Source organism: Cyprinus carpio, chromosome A15 (genome assembly GCF_018340385.1).
Source record: "Cyprinus carpio isolate SPL01 chromosome A15, ASM1834038v1, whole genome shotgun sequence".
Taxonomy (NCBI): Eukaryota; Metazoa; Chordata; class Actinopteri; order Cypriniformes; family Cyprinidae; genus Cyprinus; species Cyprinus carpio.
In genome coordinates, this window is record NC_056586.1 from 22788386 (window position 1) to 22813491 (window position 25106).

At 35.1% G+C, this 25106-nt stretch overlaps 1 pseudogene; it reads left to right on the top strand.

Moving 5' to 3' along the window:
* Nucleotides 1–25106, top strand: part of LOC122147806 — a 94318-nt pseudogene that overhangs the window by 40169 nt on the left and 29043 nt on the right.

Here is a 25106-nt window from a genome sequence, read left to right on the forward strand (position 1 = left end):
AATGATTGTTGTTGGCTTCTGTCTTTCCCTCAATGTTAACTGGATGTTATTATGCCTCTGCTAGAACCATAAATCTTCTACTGATCAAGTTCATTCATAACGTGATGGTGTCTGTGCAGATCCAGCCACTGAGACTCGTTCTGTCTTATTGGGACGATTTACTCATGCAAATAGCCATGCTTTTGTATTTGTTTATAAAAATACCAACAGATGAACATCCATTTTGATTGTTGGTGAGGTTAAGTTTTTTTTTTTTTTTTTTACCGCTAGTGGAAACCTCACCTCTAGTGGACCTCACAAAGAGAAAAAACGATGAACTGTTTCCCCAGCAATCTCTATGGATCTTTACTGCTCTGTAGCAACAATCTGTTACTGCTTTACAGCTAAATAGCTTTTCTAGTAGGCAAGTAGTGGCTGTGCTACCTTGCAGTTTTATGCTCACATTGCATTGCGTGCGTGCACAGCCTTACAAGCTAAGCCGGTGGAGGCAATAATCAATGCACTCACCTAGATTGCCCTCCCTCTGTTGCATTTTACATCTACTTTAGGCACTAGGATGGCCTCTGCATTATACTTGATATGTGGTTGTAAACAGGAAGCATGGGTAATGTAGTGTGAATGGAAGTAAAGACACAATATTCCTTTTATCCTCAGTACACATCATCATTGACGTACTGATGGTGTGCTAGTGATGGCAGAGGCCTCTTTCGGAATCTGGCGCAGACAGAAGATCGACATCTCGTGAGAGGCAATGCTGGAGACTGTCTGGCAAACCCAGCTGCTCCCCTTGGAACCAGGGAATCGACATGGAACTAACTCTGAAACAGGTGAGAGCAGGTGGGATTGTGCAAGACAGGTAAGAGCTGATGGGATGCTGTGAGCAAAACTGGCTGATGTTATCGAAAAAATGGTAACGATGGGACTGAACCCACAAGCAGTAATGGGCGGGACTCCCCCTGGAGACAGGTGGGAATGGGTGGACTCCTATAATGACAGGTGGAATGGGTGAAACTCTGTACTTAGGACAGTGGTAATGGGCTGGGACTGTACCGACAGGTGGGAATGTGGGCTGGACTCTGTATGACAGGTGGTAATGGGCGGACTGTATGACAGGTGGGAATGGGCTGGACTCCCTCACCGACAAGGTGGTAATGTGCGGGACTGTACGCAGATGGGAATAGGGCTGGACCTGCACGCGAGGTGGGAATGGCTGGACTTCTGTAATACATGTGGGAATGGCCAGGGACTCCCTGTGAGACAGGTGGAAATTAGGCTGGACTCTGTCGCCATTGCAGGACGGGAATGGAGCTCCTGTGAGATAGTTGGGAATGGGCTGGACTCCTGTGAGACGGGTTGAAGGGCGGGACTGTACCGACAGATGGGAATAGGCTGTGACCTCTGCACTGAGAGGGTGGGAATGGGCGGACTCCCAGGAAGACATGTGGGGAATGGACAGGACTCCTGGAGACAGGTGTAAATAGGGCTTGACTCTGGTACCCACAGGTGGGAATGGGTTGGGACTCCGTGAGATAGGTTAGGAATGGGCCTGACTCTGTGAGACAGGTGTGGGAATGGGCGAGACTCTGTGAGACAGGTGGGAGTGAGATTGACTCTGTACGACAGGTGGGGAATGGGTGGGACTCCCTGTGAGACAGGTGGCATATGGGCTGGCCACCTGTGAGGCAGGTTGGAATGGTTGGACTCCCAACGACAGGTTGTTGAACTGGCAGGACTTCTGTGAGACAGGTGGAATTGGGCTGGAACTCCTGTGAGAGACAGGTGGGAATGGCTGGACTCTATACGACAGGTGGTAATGGGTGGGAATCTCATGACAAATGGGAATGGGCGGGACCTCAGGAACGGCAGGTGGAATGGGCTGACTCCTCTGGGTGACAGGTGGTAATGCATGGGCGGACTGCACAACAGGTGGGATAGGCTGACTCTGCACAAAGAGGGGTGAATGGCCATGGACTCCCTGTAGTTACAGGTGGGAATGGATTGGGACCCCTGTGAGACAGGTGGTGGATGGGCTGACTCTGTACCGGACAGGTGGAATGGGCTGGACTCTGTATGACAGGTGAAATGGGGCGGGACTCTGTTAGGACAGGTGGGAATGGGCTGGACTCTGTGAGACAGGTAGGATGGGCTGGACTCTGTACATTACCAGGTTGGAATGGGCAGGACCTCTGTCACTTACAAGTGGGTTTGGGCCGGACTCTCTGTACATCAGGTGCTAATGGGCGGGATCTCTAATGACAAAATGGGAATGGGCTTGACTCTGTGAGACAGGTGGGAATGTGGGCGGGACTTTGTATGACAGGCGGGGAATGGGGGACTACTGTAATGCATTACAGTGGGAATGGGCGGGACCTCTGTCTGGACAGGTGATAATGGGCGGGACTCTGTAGTATGACAGGTGGTAATGGGCTGGACTGTACGACAGGTGGGACTAGGCTTGACTCCAGGTACGACAGGTGGAATGGGCCGGGATTCAGGTACTACAGGTGGTGCAATGGAGTCGGGACTTTGTGCTGGAGGGTGAAGCATTACATGAAGGTGAATTGTGGGTGGAACTGAAAGAGAGGTGAGACTGGGCGAGTATGCTTTATGACAGGTAGTTTTCGCATGACAAGTAGGGAGTGGGCAGTCCTGTTGTCTGACAGATATGATTGTGCTGGACACTGCCTGAAAGTGAGAGGGCAGGAACACTACCTGTAAATGAGAATGGGTTGGACTCTGTTTTAAAAGGTGGAAGTTGGCAGGTGCTGTCCTAACAGATAGAGTTGGCATGCATCTATATGTCGTACACACGTCTGAAAGTGACCGTGGGCTGGGACTCTGGACGGCTGCTGGGTAGTGTGCCGGACCACTGTCCTGAAAGGTGAATGGGCAGACTGTACAACAGAATGGGAGTGGATTGATCTCTTTGAGAGGTAAGATGGGCAAGACTACTGTACTAAGGTGGAGTGGGCGGGACACTGTTTGAAAGGTGAGAGTGGCAGGACCGAAATGGGGGCTTGGGCAAGCGGATGCAAGGATACCTCAACTTGCTATCAATCTAAATTAGTTTGAACTCATCTTAAACTTGTTAATCCACTCAGCAAACTAATTGTACGCTACAAAATGATACTTTCCTCTATGTTTACCAGAAGTGTGTGTGGTTCTGTCTTACTATACGTCTATGTTGTCGGTGGTGTGTAAAGGTGGAATTCCAGGGTCTCACTGGGAAATATCCCTTTGACACCATGGTTATGGACCGCAGAGTCCCCTACACCATGGATGGCTTGAGCTAAAGATAACGCCCCCGAAAGTTCAGACACACAACACAATTTCATACATTTAGACACACACAAGCAACCATTTATACAGACAACAAACCCGCGATATGTACCCAGATGCCTACACACACAGTATTGATCACACCATCATTCTATCATCTCGCCGATCGGTTCTTGGAATGACCTTGATAAATTGGTTCTGGTGCAGAATGAGCTCTTCCATGGGAAAATGACTCTGCTATGGATAATCAGAACGGTTACTCAATGACTATTATAATGGTAGGCTGCACATGCAACCAACCACAGCGGCAATCTTACACACATAACGCCAATCTAGAGTGAGCAGGATACATTATGACCGGGTTAGATAGACTTGAGTTAAACTCACTTGCAATGCTCTCGACGGGTATTAGGTGAGAGAAACGAGTAAAAGAAAGGCAGCCGTGAAAAGCGAGAGCGAGAGAGAGTGCTGACTGTGCATTAATTCATATATCATGTTAATGTCATCAGTTTAGCTATATATAAGGGAACACCTGGGGTTATACTCGAAAAGAAAAAGTTTGCATCTGCGTTTGAGGTTGATGTTTAAATTTCCCTTAAAAATGCACCACAGTAACCATCCGTTTTCAACAAATCACCATAGCAGTCGTAGCCATTGTTACATGCGCGTCCCACTATCTGCCATCAAGTTGAAATTAGGTCAAGGGGTGTCAAACCTACCGACTGTTTATGCAAAAAGTCCGTAGTTCTGGTCACACTCAGCAATTAATAATGGATGATAATGACAGGCTGAAAGATTGCCCGTGACATTGTCGATCCCATTCTGTCACGAACTGCTGAAATAAAAACAGGAGCACCATGCAATCAATCAATGAATAGGCTGGAACTAAGATTATACAATGGACAGCTGGCGATATGAGTTTGCATTCCATGCTTTTCTTTAGCCATGCGGAACATTAACATTTACATGATGCATTTGGTGGGTGCTTTTAATCCCAAGTATTACACTGCAGTTATGCATTCCTGGGAAGGCAAACCCCCCCCCCCATTACCTTGGCGGCATGTTCTCTATTTAACTACGTACATTGAATGCCATAGTAAACACAGAAGAGACCTGCTGCTTACTGTTCAGAGTTATTTCCACTTGCTAAAAGCGACTTTCCAATCTGGATCGTTAACAAAAGCTTGGAGTCACTACTGACCCTCTGATTCTCCACAGCTCACAGCCAACAATCGATTACCGCTCAAGCATTAAAGCCATAAAATTCAGAAAACTTTTAGCAATTACAATCGACAAGCCCAAGGGTTCATATTTAGAAATATGCATCTGAACTCTAATTTATCAGTTTTTAATGTTTAAAAAAAATAGTTTTGAAAATATCACCTTTAGAATTGAAAGAACATTATGGAAACCTGTTTCTGCCTGTTATAGAATAAAATCTCATAATTTTGCATTCATATCTCATAATTCTGCATTTATATCTCGTAATCCTGCATTAATGTCTCATAATTCTGCATTTATATCTTGTAGTTCTGCATTGATATATCATTATTCTGCAATTATATCTCGTAATTCTGCATTCATGTCTCAATAATTCCGTGTTTATATCTACTGTATTCTGCCATTATATCTCATAATTCCTGAAATTTATATCTTTCTGTAATGTCTCATTAATGTCTCACAATTCTGCCTATTGAGATCTTGTATTTCAGGCTTGATATATCATAATTCTGCAGAGAACTCTTGAGGAAAAAGTCTGAATTGTGAGATTAAATCTAATTATCTATTTAATTTTTTATTATTATTATTGTGTATTATTATTATTGTGTGTGTGTGTGTGTGTGTGTGTGTGTGTCATTATTATCCAATAGTAAGATGTTTGCATAGAACATAATATAGAATTAAGAATTAAGGTTTAATTTTTTACTCTGGAATTTTTGAAAATATCAATATTAGAATTAAAGGAACATAAAACAAAAGGTGTACCATTGAATGTTATATGAGAAGTGCTAGTAAAAAGGAAGTTGTTTTATTATTACATATATATATATATATATATATATATATATATATGTTATATATATAGTAAGAGAGAGTATATATATATATATATATATATATATATATATATATATATATATATATATATATATATATATATATATATAGATACAGCCCGTTCCTTCTCAAAACCATATTTGAAGTTTTTAATGACTTTACTACAGTGCCCAGTGGTATTTCGGGTGGAAACTATGGTCAGTGTGGTAAATTTGTAAGGGCTTAAACAGAGAAAGCAGCGTGCAGAAAATTATACCTTAGCAGGCTCCTCCTCTCTCTCTCTCCTTCTCTGTCTCTCTTTTTTCTTTTTCTCTGTCGTGCTTTTTAAGGCGATGGAGAATTTTACCACTGCTGGATCATCATCGTTTCCATCACTGCTAAAGAATCCGCTGTTCAGAAACTGAGCAGAGAGAAGAGGACGAGACAACCATGAGACACCAGAGAGAGTAATGATTCAGCTGTTTTCAGACCCTCTTCAGTTGGGACTGCAGCATTAAGCGTTCACTAACATTCAGCCCACGTACTTGAGGTGCAATGCCAAGGGTGTAATAAGCAGCTTCGTGGGTATTTTGTTTTGTCATCCTGTGATTGCTTGACCTTGCTCTATGAATTACATGGCTGGTATTTAAAGGCATCATGAAACTGAAACCGACCCAAGTTACTGTAACAAATGTCACTGCTCTCATTGTGCAAAAATAGTTAAGAGCATGATAATCTAATAATATATATATTATATACACACACATATGATGTTGCCAGAAAAAAACAGTTTTTAAACCTTTAATCAAATCCTGTTGAATAAAATCAAGTTCCATCATTCATTATTTCCTAAACACTAATTAGAAATATTTAATATTACAGCAGTTAAACATATACAAAATCTGTAAAATGTTAAAAACAAAAATAAAAAGCATATACTTTTTACATTTACAATATTCACTCTATCATTGAAATTGGAGCTTTATGGCACAGTCTTGTAACGTCACATTAGGTGTGATTATCTGAGATGCTGTTTTCTGTGTTTATGGAGGATGATCTCTATCATTCATGTGACAGTGAAATGATCCTCTAACAAATGAAACTCTGAGGTGCTAGCATGTTGGATTGATATATTTGTATATTCATCAGGATCATGCATCATTTAAAACAGAGTTGAGATTACATTATAATGTCTGATTCAATGCCTGAATCGCTCTAAACCTTCTCAAGCACATTAGGTAAAGGTGGATATAAAGAATATAAAGAATATAAATACCTGGCCTCTGTACAGTAAGGAGCTAGAGCGGGTCGACACGGTGTGATTACACACACAGTGGCTCCTGAAGTGTGTGTGTGTGTGTGTACTGTTGCACCAAAAGAATATAAATACCTGGCCTCTCGTTTCTGATGTGATTACACACACAGCGGCTCCTGAAGTGTGTGTGTGTGTGTGTACTGTTGCACTAATGTGTTTAACTTTGCACCTGAAAAACTCAATATGGATTCAAAACTTAGCCTATTTATTTTCTTAATATACATTAATATATCAAAATGTAATAACTTTCTTCAACCTCTGAAACAAGTTGACATTAAACTAAATTTTAAACTAAAATTGAAACCCTGTCATTAAAAGGAATATTCCAGGTTATTAAAACTTATAGTGGAAAATGTTCATTTCAAAATGAAAAAGCAATCATTATTGACTCATCCACACATCACTCCAAACAATATGACTTTCTTTCTTCTGTTAGAGAGAAAAAAAAAAGATATTTAGCCTCTATATGCATTCAACAAAAGTAATTTCTAAACAGCATCAATGATATGCTTGTTTAATGTATAATGTGTTATGAGGTGTTACTGTTTCAAAATTATAATTTAGTTTCAAATAGCTGCCCATTTTCCTTCTATTCTTCATTACTACATTTACATATTTACTACTAAATATATAATTAAATAATAAAAAATACAAGTATATTTACTTGTTCCATAAATACTTGTAGTTTATTTTTCTAAATATATTCTATAATTTACAAATATAAATATAAACATATTTAAAAGAAAAATACTAGTAAATTTAGTCTAAATACTTTTTGCTCAGTAAATGTAATAAAAAAATACAAGTACTTATATTAACTGAATGAAAAGTATGTTTTTATTCACTTATACAATTAAGGACAAAATGGAATTATTTCCTAAATTAAAAATTTGAAAATGTAATAATTAAAAAATAAACTAAATAAAAACACCACTATAAAAATGAATTTTTTTGTCTTCATGTTGTGACTGACAGCAGAAACCAAATACAAGTACATTTTACTCTAAGCTGCTTTCTGTTTTCGTAAATATACTTGTAATTTATTATAAATAAAATTGTTTATACATTTAAAATAATATTTATTTTAAAAATAGTCTAAATTTAGCTAATACTTTTTTTGTTCTATAAACGCATTTTGGAGAAAATAAATTACAAGTATATTTACTGAATGAAAAGTATATTTATTCAAAACACATTTTGTTGAATAATGAGGGACGAAAAGGAATTATTTCCTAAATTAAATCATACAAATGTAAAATTAAATAAATAACTAAAATAAATAAAAATAAAATCAAAATAAAACACCTAATTAAATTAAATATTTGATTTCTTAAATTTTTTTTAAACAGAGAACCAAATACAAGAATATTTACTTTAAACACTTTCATTTCCATAAATATTCTTGTAATTTATTTTTAAATAAATTGTTTATATATTTACAAGTAAAAATATAATTTATTTAGTCTAAATCTAGGCTAAATACTTTTTGTTCAGTAAATATAATTTATTTAAAAATATATTCAATGAATGGAAAAGTATATTTATTAAACTAAACTAAAAAGGAATTATCATTAAAAAAATGATATTTAAAATAATTGTAAAAAAATAAAAATAAATGTAATGTGACTAACATCCGAGAGCCGTGAAACTTGCAAATGTGCTGTTAAATTATTGAAATATTAATTAAAAAATCTAAAAGGGAATTAAATATTTAAGGTCAAAGGTCAAAAAAGTTTGTGAATTTGTGTTCGGCTGCTGCGGTAACTATTGCAAGAATCACAACATCGTTCCAAGAATACACCCACCAAAAACATGTCAATTAATGTAAATATAAAGAAACAAAAATAAAACAGCAAATAATGACACATATAAAAAATAAGAATCACTATTGGGTTCCATGCAGACGCCCTTGACTTTCAGCCTCCACAGTGTTTGCCTCTGGGGTCTCAGATTTCCCACAATCCACTGCAGAGTCACATTCCGCTCTGACTCCATTCTGATATGAATCATAACCACACTAACTCATCATAAATAAAACATTAATATATCTGTTACATTGTATCAGTAGAACAGACCGTTTCATGTTGACTTTAAACCAGATCTTCTTAATAACACATTGTGAGCAGAAACAATTGGGCGACACTTACTATAAATAGACATGTTAATTAATCCGGTGAGAGTTCTCGAATTGATCAAGCGTAAGTGTGACAGATGCAGAGCAACGTATCGTGATGCACAAGCAACACATCCAGATGTGTTTGTGTATATGGACATGTGGGCTTCAGACGGAGAGAAGGATTGCTGAGTAACTGATAGCTGTAATTAGTGTAACTCTAGACTAAGGGGATGCGAGGCATGTTCCTCCTATGCAACGCAAACAGCAGCCGATTTATACACTGAAGTCTCACACACACACACATGGGTGCCGTCAGAATGAGAGTCCAAACAGCTGATAAAAACATCACAATAATCCACAAGTAATCCACAGCACTCCAGTCCATCAGTTCACATCTGAAGAAGACAAAAACTCAAATAAATCCAGCATTAAGATGTTTATAACTTTAAATAGCCACTTCTGGATAAAATAAGAGTCCAAAATCCATAATAACGCTTCCTCCTGTTGTCCTTTCACATCAAAATCAGTGCTTGATCTGTGCATATTTCTCTCCTGATTCAGACTTTTTTACTGGACAAACCACTATAGAAGTCATTTTGAAGTAGAATATAGAAGTCATCTATTTCATGATCTATATCTATTTCCAGCATAAGTGACATGTTACCAGTAACTACAGATTATAGCAAATAACACCAGTCTCATGCTAGTACGTAAAATGTGCTGTAAGTTTTTATGGTTTCAAAATAGTCATTTAGTTTCATATTTTCATCATTTATTTGCAGTGCTGCCTTCTGTGCTTCTATTGATCATATATATATATATATATATATATATATATATATATATATATATATAGAGTATATATATATATATATATATATATATATATATATATATATATATATATATATATATATATATATATACTGGCAAATACATAAATAAATACAAATGTTTAATTATTTACTAGTAAATATATTACTTTGTTCAGTAAATACACTTGTAATTTATTTTTGAAATAAATTATTAATTTATACACTTACAATAGTAAATATAGCAAAACAAAATTACAAGTATATTCACTCTAAACAAACTTTTTGTTCAGTATTTTTTATATATATTGTATATATATTTACCCAAAAGACTTTCAGTAAAATTATTTAATTATTTACTAGAAAATGTATGAATAATTTAATTACAATTAAATCACAATAGTATTTCCTCTTAAATGTAATTTTTGTTCAGAAATATATTTGCAATTTTTTAAATAAATTATTAACTTATAAAACAACATGAATTGCATGAATTTGAATTTGCTTCTCTAAATCAGTATCAAAGTGAAAAAGAAAAAAATCGGGCTTCAGAATGAAGTGCTATATGCTGTGTGGTGATATTTCATTCAGTTTCTCCAGTAGCACCTCTAGAAATGTACAAAACTGTATATTTAATGTGTAGAATAATTGACTATCAAACAATGTACTTTTACAGTGTCCAAATGTATTGTTGTTTCTGTCTAAATGATCCTTGCTTTCATGTTTAGAAATACTATTCGTCGAAATTATCTCTTAAATTTTTATATATATATATATATATATATATATATATATATAGAAGATAGAAGATAGATAGATAGATAGATAGAATTAGAGGCCGGTCCTTGCACACCATATTTGAAAGTTTTTAATGACTTACACAGTACCAGTGGATTTCGGTGGAAACTATGGTCAGTGTGGTAAATCTGTAAGGGTTTAAACAGAGAAAAGAGCAGTAGAAAATTATACATTAGCAGGTCTCCTCTCTCTCTCTCTCTATCTCCTCTCGGTCTCGCTTTTTATTTTCTGCCCGTGCGCTTTTTAAGGCGATGGAGAATTTCCCACTGGCAAGGATCATCATCGTTTCCATCCAATGCTAACGAATCCGCTGTTCAGACCAAATGAGCAGAGAGAAGGGACGAGAAAAACATGAAGACACCAGAGAGAGTAATGATGCAGCTGTTTTCATACCCTCTTCTGTGGGACGGCAGCATTAGCGTTCACCACATTCAGCCAGACTTGAGGTGCAATGCCAGGGTTGCAATAAGCAGCTTCGTGGGTATTTTGTTTTGTATCCGGTGACTTGCTTTGACCTTATGCTATATGAATACAGGTGGTATTTAAAGGCAGAATGGAACTGAAACCGAACCCAATTACTGTAAAAATGCACTGCTTCATGTGCCAAAATAGTTTAAGAGATGATACTTAATAATATTATTTATATTATATACACACAATATGATTTGCCGGAAAAAAAAAAAACAGTTTTTAAAACTTTAATCAAATCCTGTGAAAGAAAAGTCAAGTTCCAGCATCATTATTTCCCAAAACTAATTAGAAATATTTAAATATTACAGCAGTAAACATATACAAATCTGTAAAATGTTAAAAACAAATAAAAAGCATTATCTTTTTACATTTACAATATTCACTCTCTAATTGAAATGGAGCTTTATGGCACAGTTGGTACGTCAATTAGGTGTGATTATATGAGATGCTGTTGTCCGTGTTTATGGAGGATGATCTCTATCATTCATGGACAGTGAATGATCCTCTAACAAATGAAACTCTGAGGTGCTAGCATGTGGTGGATTATATTTGTATATTCATAGTGATCCTGCATCATTTAAAAACAGAGTTGAGATTACATTATTATGCTGATTTCAATGCTGAATCGCCTCTAAACCTCTCAAGCACATAGGTAAAGTTGTGACACAACCGTATAGCATCTCCATACCAAACACAGTGTACAGTAAGGAGCTAGAGCGGGTCGACACGGTGACAGCTTCGCAAAAATAGTCTTATTTATGCCCTGATACGGCGAGTCATGGCCTTTACAAAGAATATAAATACCTGGCCTCTCGTTTCTGGTGGATTTCATCCTTGATTACACCACAGTGGCTCCTGCAAGGTGTGTGGGGTGTGTGTGTGTCTTTTGCCCCTCCGTGTGTGTGTGTCCTGTTGCATTGATGTGTTTACCTTTTGCACCTGAAAACAAGTCAATATGGATTCAAACACTAGTAGCCTAGTTATTTTCTTTAAATACATGAATATACAAAAAATGTAATAACTTGCTTTAACCTCTGAAACAGTTGGGACCTAAATTTTAAACTAAAATTGAAACCCGTTCCTTAAAAAGGAATATTCCAGGTTAGTAAAACTTATAGTGGAAGAAAGTTTGTTTCAAATGAAAAAAGCATCATATTGACTCATCCACACATCACGCCAAAACTATATGCTTCGTTCTTTGTTTAGCGTATATAGCATTCAAAAAAAAGTCACTTCTAACAGCATCAGATTTATGCTTGTTTAATGTATAAATGGTTAGAGGTGTTACTGTTTCAAATAATGTTTTAGGTTGCAAAATAGTGCTGCGCATTTCCTTTATTCTTCGTTACCTTTACATATTTACTACTAAATATATAATTAACTGAATAAAAAATACAAGTATATTACTTGTTCCATAAATACTTGTAGTTTATTTTTCTAAATATATTCTAAATTTACAAATATAAAATAAATATCTTTAAAAAGAAAAAAATACAAGTAAATTGAGTCTAAATACTTTTTGCTCAGTAAATGTAATAAAAAAATTACAAGTACTTATATTGTATGAATGCAAAGTCTGTTTTATTAATATATACATTAAGGACAAAATGGAATTATTCCTAAATTAACAAATGGAAATGTAATAATTAAAAATAAACTAAATAAAAAACACAACTCCACTTAAAAATAGATTTTTTTGTCTTTCATGTTGTGACCTGACAATAAGAGAACCAAATACAAGTACATTACTCTAAAACACTTTCTGTTTAATAAATATGACTTGTAATTTATTATAAAAATAATATTGTTTCTACATTGCAAATAATATTTATTTTTAAAATAGTCTAAATTTAACTAAAATACTTTTTGTTCTATAAACATTTTGTTGAAAAATAAATTACAAGTATATTTACTGAATGAAAAGTATATTATTCTAAACACATATTTTCGAATTAATGAGGGACGAAAAGAAATTATTCCTAAATTTAAATCTACAAATGTAAAGTAAATAATAAACTGAAATAAATCATAAATAAAATCAAAATAAAACACCTAATTAAAGTAATATTGCTTTCTTAAAACATTTTTCACAAGAGAACAAAATACAAGAATATTTTACTTTAACACTTTCAGTGCCATACCTATTATTGTAATTTATTTTTTAAATAAAGTGTTTATATATTTAAAGGTAAAAAGATTATTCTTAGTCGGAATTCTAGGCTAAATGACTTTTGTTCGTAAATATAATTTATTAAAAATATATTCAATGAATGAAAAAAAGTATATTATTAACACTAAAAACTAAACAGTGAAGTATTTCCTAAAGTAAATCATTAAAAAAAAAATGATATTTAAAATAATTGTAAAACAAATCTAAATAGAATGTAACTGTGACTAACATCGAGAGCCGGAAAACCTGCCAAATGTGCTATTAAAATTATGATAAATTACTTTAAAAATCTAGAAGGGAATTAAAAATATTTAAGGTCAAGGCAAAAAAGTTTGTGAATTTGTTAGGCTGCTGCCGGACAATGCAGGCTTTCAACATCGTTGCCAATACTTAATGCAGTAATTGAAAGGGATACTCAACACCAAATGAAAAATTTTGTCATTAATAAATTAAAAACCCCATGTCGTTCCAAACATGTAAAAAGCTCCATTTGTCTTGCGGTACACAAATTTAAGATATTTGGATGAAAACCGAGGGCGGTGATGTCCCATAGCCTGCAAATAAATAATCACGTGTCAAGGGCCAGCAGAAATCTATGAAAAATTGTTGTCAGAATAATAATCTGCATCAGAAGTGCAGGTCTGGGTTATTGAAGACAACAGGAACACTAATGTAGCGAAGAGAAAAACAAAAATAATGAACTTTATTCAACAATTCCTTTGTCAACAGTCTCTCTGTGTCTCTCCATATAACCTTATGCTGCGTATCTCTTCTGTATCATCGCGCCCCACAGGATGCGTTTTCTACGTGTATTTTGCTTTGATTGCACGAAAGGATCGCTTGTGGCTGCGGATGACACAAAAAGAGCCATCGGTGATATGGAGAGTGGGGTGGAGTAGCCCTTTTCTCAATTAATGTAAATATAACCAAAGAAAATAAAACAGCAACTAATGACCAATATGAAAATAAGAATCACAATTGGTTCCATGCGGACAGCCTTGGACCTTCAGCCTCACGTGTTTGCCTCTGGGGTTCTCAGATTTTCCCACAATCCACTGCAGAGCACATTCGCAGCTTGGACCCAGATCTGATATGAATCATAACACACTACTAATCATAAATAAAACATGCATGAGTCTGTTAATTGTATCAGTAGAACAGACCATTTCATGTGACTTTAAACAGATCTTCTTAATAACACATCGTGAGCAGAAAACAATTGGGAAACACGTACTATAAAATAGACATGTTAATTAATCCGGGTGAGAGTTCTCGAATTGAATCAGCGTAAGTGTGACAGATGGCAGAGCAACGTAATCGTGATGCACAAGCAACACATCAGAGGTGTTTGTGGTATTGGACATGGGGCTTCAGACGGAGAGGAAGGATTGCTGATAACTGATAGCCTGTATTAGTGTAAACTCAGACTAAGGGGATGCGAGTGCATGTTTCCTCCTATGCAAACGCCCAAACAGCAAGCCGATTGTTCTACACTGAAGTCTCACACACACACACATGGGTGCCGGTCAGAGAATGAGAGGTCCAAACAGATGATAAAAACACACAATAAGACACAAGTAATCCACTAGCAACTCCAGGTCCTCCGTCACATGAAGAGACATAAAACTGAAATAAATCCAGCATAAGATGTTTATAACTTTAAATAGCCACTTCTGGCTTAAAATAAGAGTCCAAAATCCATAATAACGCTGTCCTTCCTGTGTCCTCTCACATCCAAAATCAGTGCTGATCTGTGCATATTCTCTCCTGATTCAGACTTTTATACTGGACAAACCACTATAGAAGTCATTTGATAGTAGAATATAGAGTCATCTATTTTCATGATCTATATCTATTTCAGCATAGTGACATGTTACAGAACTACAGAGATTTATAGCAAATAACCCCAGTCTCATGCTAGTACGTAAATGTGCTGTAACGGTTTTATGGGTTCAAAATAGTACATGTTAGTTCATATTTTCATCATTTATTTGCAGGGGGTGCTGCCTTCTCTGTGCTATTTATCACTAGATAAGATATATATATATTATCTCTATTATATAATTATAATATATATCTAAATCTGTATATATCGATATATATATAGATATATAGATTATATATATATAATATATATATATAGATATCTGGACAAAATACATAAATAAATAACAAATGTTTAATTATTTTACTAGTAAATATGTCATTTTGTTCAGTAAATATGCAATTTTGTAATTTATTTTTGCAATAAATTATTAATTTATACACTTACAATAGTAAATATATAAACAAAAATTACAAGTATATTCACTCTAAACAAACTTTTTGTTCAGTATTTTTTATATATATTGTATATATATTTACCCAAAAGACTTTCAGTAAAATTATTTAATTATTTACTAGAAAATGTATGAATAATTTAATTACAATTAAATCACAATAGTATTTCCTCTAAATGTACTTTTTGTTCAGGAAATATATTTGCAATTTTTTTTAAATAAATTATTAACTTATAAATGAATGATGAATTTGTGATGAATTTGAATTTGTTTCGAAATCAGTATCAAAGTGAAAAAGAAAATCGGGCTTCAGAATGAAGTGCTATATGCTGTGTGGTGATATTTCATTCAGTTTCTCCATTGAAGACCACTAGAAATGTACAAAAACTGTATATTTAATGTAGAATAATTGACTATCAAATGAATGTACTTACAGTGTCCAAATGTATTGTTGTTTTCTGTCTAAATGATCCTTGCTTTCATGTTTAGAATGAATTATCTTGTCAGAAATGATCTCTTTGATTTATTTTCATTATATGAACTTGTTTATTGTAATGCGGCTCTTAATTAAATCATTTGATTATCACTGACCAGTTTATTATACTGACTTAATATTTGCATTTTGCCCATTAATGTTTTACATGTAAAATGTTTCATACATGTGTGGAAATAAATGTTTTGATTTATGATGATAATCTTGTCAGTCAAACCTTTATTAACTGCGTTTCTAATGAACATCACAAATACATATTGCACTCATTTATGGCTCATAAAAGAATGTAATATGAGTGTCCTACACATTTATGTTTGCAATCAGGTCCTGTGTATCCCAGCGAACTCATGTTAAATGAATTTGAGTATTAATGTAATAAAATATAACTTGTGTGCTTCAGAAAACCATCTATACTGGTGCTTTACTGGGGGCAGCTGTGGCCTAATGGTTAGAGATTTGGACTTGTAACCAAAAGGGGTTGCAGGCCTGAATCTCGGTGCTGGCAGGAGTTGTAGGTGGAAGAGGAATGAACAGCCTCTTCCACCCTCAATACCCATGGCTGAAGTGCCCTTGAGCAAGCTGCACTGAACCCCCAGCTGCTCCCCGAGCTTGGATATAGCTGCCCACTCGTTCGGTGTGTGTCTACTCTCACTGCTGTGTGTGTGCACTTGATGTGCTAAATGCAGAGCACCAATTTCGAGTATGGGTTACCATACTTGACAAACTACAAACTTTCACTTTCACTTCACTTTCTTTAAAGAACCTACCTAGTAACCAAAACGCTGATCTGAAGAACTGTTTAAGATCTTTAAGATCTCCAAAGAACCTATAAAAAGCCAAAAATGGTTCTTTGATATATTGAAGTCAGTCTTCCAAAGAACTTTTATTTCCGAAAATTTTAATTAATCAATACAGTTTAATTTTTTGAGGTCAGCTTGACCATCCCTGCCCACCTCTGTCCTTCGCGCGTGTGTGTGTGGGTGGTGTGCTGTGTGCGAGTGTGTGTGTGTGTGTGTTGTGTGTGTGTGTGGGTTTAGGAATGGACCTGCATTTGATTGGTTGAAGAACACACTGGGAGATGTAATGGTTGCAAAGATCAGTTCGAAGTGATACTGCGTGGATCTGGCGTCGAGATCGCCAAAGCACATCGCATCAAGTACAAGAGCTCCATCGTCCCTGAGGGAATACGGAGGCCAAGAGATCCAGAGGCCGGAAGATTGAATGGCATATGGTTGGGGAGCTGGTGTGGGGTGAGCTCAATACAATATATAGCAGTCATCAAGGTATTTACCTTTGTATTACATTTTTTAAGTATTTCTCATGTGTTTTATCATGAATGTTACCTTTCATGGACATCGCTTTTTTAATGAAAGTGTATCAGCGGAAGAGCACTTGAAAAAACAATTGATGTCCAACATGAATAGAGCTAAAGCAGCTAATTTATCCTCCTAGTGTGTTAGATTTACTTTTTTATAATAAACTGTTAATATAAATGCTGAAAGAAAAGAAAAGAAAAAAAATGGACGAGAAGAAACATTTTCTGTAGTAAATATATAAAGAATTATGTTATTATTTATTTAAAAATATATTTAAAAAAACTCCCCACGTAGCCTATATTTAGGTCTAGAATACTTATCATTTCGATAGAATAATAGAAATGTAAGAGTAAATATACGTATAATTTATTTTAAATTAATGATTTATGTTTTTTTTTATTAGTACAATATATAAGCACTAGATTTAAACAAAAATCTATTTCAAATTAATTTTTTTTAATCTATTAAAATTTTTGAGAACACTTTAACAAACTTTATAACACTTTATACTACTTCACACATAAGGTTTTATATTGTTAACAATAATTAACTACAAATTAGTTTAGCAATGAACAATTCACTTCTATAGCATTTAGTAATATTAGTTTAATCTTAAACATATTACTAATACATTTTAAAATCAATCTGTTCATATTAGTAGTGAAGTCACATGAACAACTGATTTTTTTTATTAACTAACATTAACAGAGATTAATAAATGCTGTCCAAATTATATATTAAGCCAGTGTGTGTAACTTTTAACCTAAAACTATTTTGTTATTTGGTACCTGAAAGCTGAAATAGAAAAAACAGGAAAGAAAAAATATGTAAAATCGTTTCAAAAAACATAAACAAAAATTGCCGTTGGTGGCAACTACTGAATAAAATATATTATACATAACATAAATCTAAAACTGATGCTACATATGGTTCAATTATTGCAAGGCTTTTTGACAATGCTGGCAAAACAGCGGGAGAAGCAAATTACTCGTGTTTGCTCAAATTGTTTGCAGACAACTATTGACATATTTAATTTAATCGTCTTAGTCAATTTGCATCTTTAATTTCTCACTCCAATAAGACGAGAGCACGTCGTAAAAAATTATAACAAATAAAAAATTAGAGAAAGAAATTGGTTTCCATAAACCAACAGCACGATCTCATCATTTCGCAGTATGTTAATGGTCCGCCTGCAGCAGAAGCGCCTGCCTGTTTGTGACAGATTGTGTTGGGTCTTGTTATTCGATGGACGCTAGCGTTCATGTGGGTCACATTCGTACAGCCAGAGCTCAAGGCCTTTTCTCTTTTAAAAAATGCAGCCAGAAGTATTAACCACCATCATTCAGCGTGCAAGTACATAAATACAGGCAGTCAGTCATCGTAAGTCGCCTCTCTGACATCTCGCTGTCGACGACTCTTCCCAACAGCGAAAGGCAAACGATCCCTGCTGACGAGTGTATAATGAGCTCGGGTGGAGAGCACAGATGCAGCATCTTTTATGCAGCCATTAAAACAAACACTCGCATCCACCAAAACTGCTCTCTTTCTAATATAACACACTCCACAAAGAGGGTCCCCGTGTGTGAACATGAATGGCATTCAGAATCTCCACAGTGAGATTGCATAGGAGTTATAAGGCTTTTCAAGGAGAGACCAGAGGTGGTTAAAAACAACGGTATTAGACGCTCCTCATGGGGTCTAGTGCTGCATCTTGAACGTCAAATATGTCTGGTTATAATGACTAATTACATGACCAGTCTTCGAGGAAAAAGTTTGGCCAAAACAACTCATCCAAGATTAGGATGGCGTTTGTTGCTTCAAATCAGATTTGTAGAAATGTAACATTGCATCAAGTGTCTCAGCAATGGATGCTCTGCAGTGAATGGGTGCCGTCCAGAATGAGAGTCCACACACAGCTTGATAAAAACATCACAATAATCACCAAGTAATCCACGAGCACTCCAGTCAAATCAGTTCACATCTGGAGAAGATTAAAGCAATATTCAAAAAGCAAGCGACAGAGACCTCCCACTGATATCAGGAGGAAGTGTGCTAGCAGGACTTGCACACAATGATGTTACATACAAAGACTGAGGAATGAGGAAAGAAGGCATAATTAAAATAATTGTGTTTTCTTCCCTGGCTGTGCACACAAACACATGCAGTCTAATAGGATTCAAACAAATGATTTTGAAGAGCTGATGAATCGTCAGAGAAGTTAATGAATTTACACTGATTTTTAATGATGAATGGCAAAATAGATTACGTATATTATGAATACAACTATTACCCTTTTTATATACATAAACACACACAGATTTAACACAATAAAAAAAATCATAATACAAATTATAAATATTATATTAACAATATAATGAAAAAATATGTTTGATACTTACATTTTATAAATTTTATTATAAATAAATATAAAATTAAAAATGTTTCAAAATTATATTTTTAAATGTAGCATGTAAACGCTGATATGAAAAAGCTACCTAATAAAATAGATAAAATATTTAATTCATTTTTATTATAAAATAAATATAGAAGTTACATAAATGTTTCAAATATGATTATACATTAATCTATAAAAGTTAGATTTATTGTAAAACCAAATAATCCAAATACAATTATAATTACTATCGTATTACTATACTATAGTTTATATAAAGTATAACTTTAGTTACATAAATAATTATTTTTTTTATGTTGTATTAGACAATACTAATATACAATTAAAATGTTTAAAAACGATTTAATGTTTGCGTCCTTATATATATATATAATATATATATAATATATATCATAAAAGTTTCATAAATGTTAAAAATGCCATTGTCATTAAGTAAGTAATTTTATTTTATTTATTTTCTTTTTTGCAAACAGCCTTGCAATATTTTCTTTTTCTGACTATTTTCAAATATGTGTTTTTTTTTGGGGGCTTTTTTTTGCTTTTGTTTTTTTTTTTTTTTTTTGCTTTGCATGCACTGCAACGACATACTCTTATAAAGCTGGCTGAGTTTGGATCAAGGCATTGTTAAAAAACTTTCCTCATTTATAATTTTTTGGCAACGCAGCTGGGGGCAATAAAATGCACAATGCATTTTCAGAAAACCAAGCAAGTACACACACAACACGACACAACACACACACACACACACACACAAACCACCACACCCCCACACACACACCAACAACACACAACACACCCATCACACAACCACACACTTTATTCAAACACACAACCACGAATCGTTCATGCGGTTTCACAGGGCATGCGAATTCAGGACAATTACTCACGTCAAATTACAATGAGCAAGCATCTTTTCTCCTTTTCCCGCTTGCAAAATTGGCAGAAAAAACGTGAATTATGAAGCTCCGGGCTCCTCAAGGGATTTATTAGAGGAAAAAACATACAGAAACAGCATTTTTGAATCACAAACCTGCTCTAGCGGCTTCCAAGGATTCTGAGAACCCATCCTCCTCGCTCCTGGCAACGAACACAGGATTCTCTCTCTGTTGCCACACAAACCGGCCTCTTAGGAAATCTAGCACACACAGCGAAACAACTTCTTGTATTCCTACCGGAGGGACAAAAGTATGGCCGTCTTTCACTGACTGTGACCCTTTCACTGGTATTAAACCACTGAGAGCGGTCCGCTTGTAAATATTACTGTAACGCAAGTCCCTCAGACTCCGTGCCTGTTATCATTGATAAAACCATTTCCCATTCAAAACCTGCTTGAACCTGGCATTTTTATTAACTTGCGAGATGCTGTAAATGTTTATATAATAAAGGAAGTGCATTGGCAATTTTTTAACCTCAAGGTTTTTTTTTTTTATCTAATCATCTAAAAACCCTTTAAAGAAGGAGATGGTGTGGAAAGTAATGGGCTGGTAAAAAAAAACTGTTTTGGGAAACCAACAGAAACAGCAAACAGCAATGGGGAAGTGTTTTTCTTGGAAATTGCATCCATTGAACAGCAACTTTACTAATAATACCCATCTCTTTCCATCTCTCCCCCGGCCTTAGAGTGGGTTTAAAAAAACCACCAGGGATCTCACCGCAATACAGGGTTCTTGATTGTTCGGTGACCTTAAAAATGAAAGAAGGGTCAGGAACTGTCTGCCGATATGAGTCACGGAGTCAGTGGGGGGGGAAATTATGCTAGTAATTGTTTTTGCTACATAAAGGGTCATATTCTAAACTGGTTTAAAATCATTGTGATGCCTGAAAAGTTAATCCAATTTAGTTTCTTCTTAAAATTTGTGATTTTTTCTTTTTTTTATCACCATTATCATATTTTATAATTATAAATATTCAGGAAGGATGCAAATTAACTTAATCCAAAAGTGGACAGTGAAGAACCTTCTAATGTTCCCAAAAGATCCTAACAAGATGTCCTATTTCAAATCAATTCTGTTTCTTTTTCAACTTTTCGATAATGAAAATATCCTTAAAAATAAATAATCACCGTTTCCTCCCCAACAAAAATATTGTGCGGCACACTGTTTTCACAAACATTGAGAATAAATCATAAATGTGTCTTGCGCAGTAAATCATCATATCGGAAAGGATTTTCTGAAGATCATGTGCCATGGAAGACTGGAGTAATGATGCTGAAAAAATACAGCTTCGCAGCAACAGGGAATACATTACATTTTTACGATATAGTGTCACATAGAAAAACAAAACACTTATTTTAAATAGTAAACTCTTTTCACAATTTTTGTTGAATGTTTACTATATTTTTGATCAAAATAATGCAAGGCCGAGCCTTGATTAGAAGAAGAATGGGTCCCCACCTTTTTTTATAAAAAAAAAAGAAAAGTTTATTAAGGGATAGTTTTAAAAATAACCAAAAAAATGAAAATGTCTGTGTCATTATTACTCACCCTTGTCTCTTTCCCAAAACCTGTATTTGCTTTCTTTCTTTCTTTTTCTTTCTTCTTTGAAATAAAAAAAATATGTTTCCAGAATATTTTCAGTGTTTTTTTTTTTTTTTTTTAAATCTTTACAATTGAAAGAAATGGGGTCCAATGGTCATTTAGAGATATCTCAACATTCTTAAAAAATCGTATTTTGTGTTCAGAAATAAAACAAAGGCAAGTCAAACAATGACAAAATATTAATTTCCGGCTGAAATATGCCCTTTAAATATACAGGCAAACAACTGGAAAACAATACAAAAAAAACACCTCAATGTTCACATGAGATTTAAAATAATAAATTTTTTTTCTCCAAAAACTACTCAGACATGCATTCATCGACTCATTTTTGCAGCATTGTTTCAACATACAAACTGAATAGGAACATCATGTTCTGAACTCTGAATGTTTTCCTTCCTCCACAGAAAGCGGAAATCCGCTGTGGCAGCCCCTTTAACAACCATCACTTTGGTCCGGGAGGAGGGTGATCGCATTTTCTTCTCCAAGCCCTTCATGAGTCTGGGCATCTCCATCATGAATCAAGAAGACCCCAGAAGTCCAAACCGGGCCTGGTGTCTTTTCTCCTTCCTGGAACCCCCCGCTTGGCCCGACGAGATCTGGATGTGCATCTTGTGTTTCGCCTGCACCACATCGGGCGTGAGCGTGGTGCCTCCTTCCTGGTCAGCCAGGGGGAGACCCGCGTTTCAGAGCCCGTTACAGAGTGGCACAGACCGAGGAGCCCGAGGAAGGCTTCCGACGGTCCCGCTTCCAGCGACCAGCCCCCCAACGAAGTTTGGCATCTTCAACAGTCTCTCTGGTCTCTCTCTTGGGCGCCTTCCATAGCAGCAGGCTGGCGACTTCACACACCTCCAGTGTGAGAGCCGCTTAGAAGCCACTAGAGCTCTGGCATTCATCAAAAACAACTGCAGTAATCCAAGGCTGCAGTGGAGTTAAAGAAATACATGTGCCGGCATGTTTCAGGGTGAAGCTCGGCATCTGTGTTCATTTACTCACAGGCTGGTGTTTTTCAGTAGCAACAGTTTAACAGTAAACGCTGCGCACACATTGGAAATCATCATTAACATCTGCTAAATTTTGGGTGCTTGTTAACAATGCACTTTAATATGCAACGTGCCATATATTTTTCCCCACAACTTATAAACCGCTGTAGTAAAAAGAGAATCTTTAAACGGACTCCCAGTGGTTTTCAGGGGTCAAAATAAAAAAGCTTTGTGATAAAAATAAAAAGCAAAATAAAAAAGGTAAAAATTGTGAGACATTAAAATCAGAATTGCAAGAAAAAAGAGTTTTTGTGATATAAATTTAGCAGAGTACATTTTTTTTTTTTTCCCTTTTTTTATCCTGTGTTGTAAACGGGTTTTCCACAAATAAAATACTTTCCAACTAAAAAATATTAACATTTAATACTCAAATTTAACACATTATTACTATATTGGAAAATTTAAGAATTAATTATTTAATACTTTTTTATTTGTTTTTTTTTTTTTTTTTTATGATCAACTCTAATAACGTTCCTAACATTTAATTTCTCCCTTGAGGCTCTTTTTTTTTCCACCACAGCGGCAAAATCTCTCCCACAGAAGGCTTGTCTTCTGTACACACTATGGCCGATATTTCCTGGTCTAAGCATAAAGGCGGATCATTTCTGTGCTTTTTGTCCTGCGGCTGACCGAAAGGCTCCCCAGAAGCCCAGGCACACAAATTACAGTTGGTCTTTGGCGTCTGCGTCCGGGAAGAAACTGCAGGCTCCACCGGTCTCAACTTCCTTCAAGACAAACATTAAACTTTCATCCCTGCAAGCTGCATGGCAGAAAATCACACTTTATTTTTAGAATATTTATAAGAATATAGCATTTTATTATTGATAGCCAGAGAATGCTGCGCCATGAAACATTGATGTCCGGGGTCCAGGGAAAGGCAGAGCCTCTGAACTGCACTAAATTACCAGAGTCTGTCCCAAAAAACGCAAACACAACGAGAGCGCTGCCTGTGCATGCGATCTACTGATGATCTGCTGTAACAACACTTTCACACCCTTTCTTATGAAACATTTACTCTGCCATATCATGGCTCCGCTGTGTATTGTTACACAGGACTTAAACCTGTGTCTGTGTTCTTACAAAATTACATACTTCTTGCCAAATGGCAAGCATTTTTTTCGAGCTGCAGCGCACAACACTACATAACACCGATCACCCGCCGAACCGGGTCCGCTGAGGGGCACTTCTTGAGTGAGCTGGTTAATGGTAGTCTGAATTCCTTCAGGATTTTCAGAAACAGTGGCACTACTGGCATTATTAGCATTAGAATTAGCCTGGTCAGCAGCCTGTGCCTTAAAGGGACATTACTGATCCACCACACACACACACTTCAGACTCTATCTCAGTACATTACCCCACAAATATACAGAGAGACTGAGCTATTTTTAAACTGAATGTACTCCTCTCTGATTCACATTCTTATTTAAAGGAATGAATACTGTGGCACAATTACAGTGAAGTCAACTTGAAATCACTGTTAAACTCCCATTTACCCTCTGATTTATTTACAATAAGGAAAAGTAACAAACAAAACACTACCACCAGTTAGAGTGAGTATATGAGTATATATAGAGTATATATAGAAGTAGAGTATATATATATAATATATATATTATATATAAATATAACCTAAAGCATATCTAATTTTAACTAAAAATATTATATTTATTAATATATATATATATATATATATATATATATATATATATATATATATATATATATACCACATAAGCCTATTATCATAATTATTAATAATAATAATACATATATATATGTAATATACACTAATCATTTTATTTCAGGTATACATTTATTAATTTCAACATTTATATTTTAATTTTAGAATCTCTAAACTACCTAAAAATAAAATTTTTAAATAAAATGTAATAATATAATAAAATATACTAATAGAAAGTATTAGGAATTAAATTAAAATCATTTTAATTTCAGGGTAACATTTATTACTTCACATTCAACATTTATTCTTTTAATTTAATAACTTAAACGACCTAAAAAAAATTTTAAAA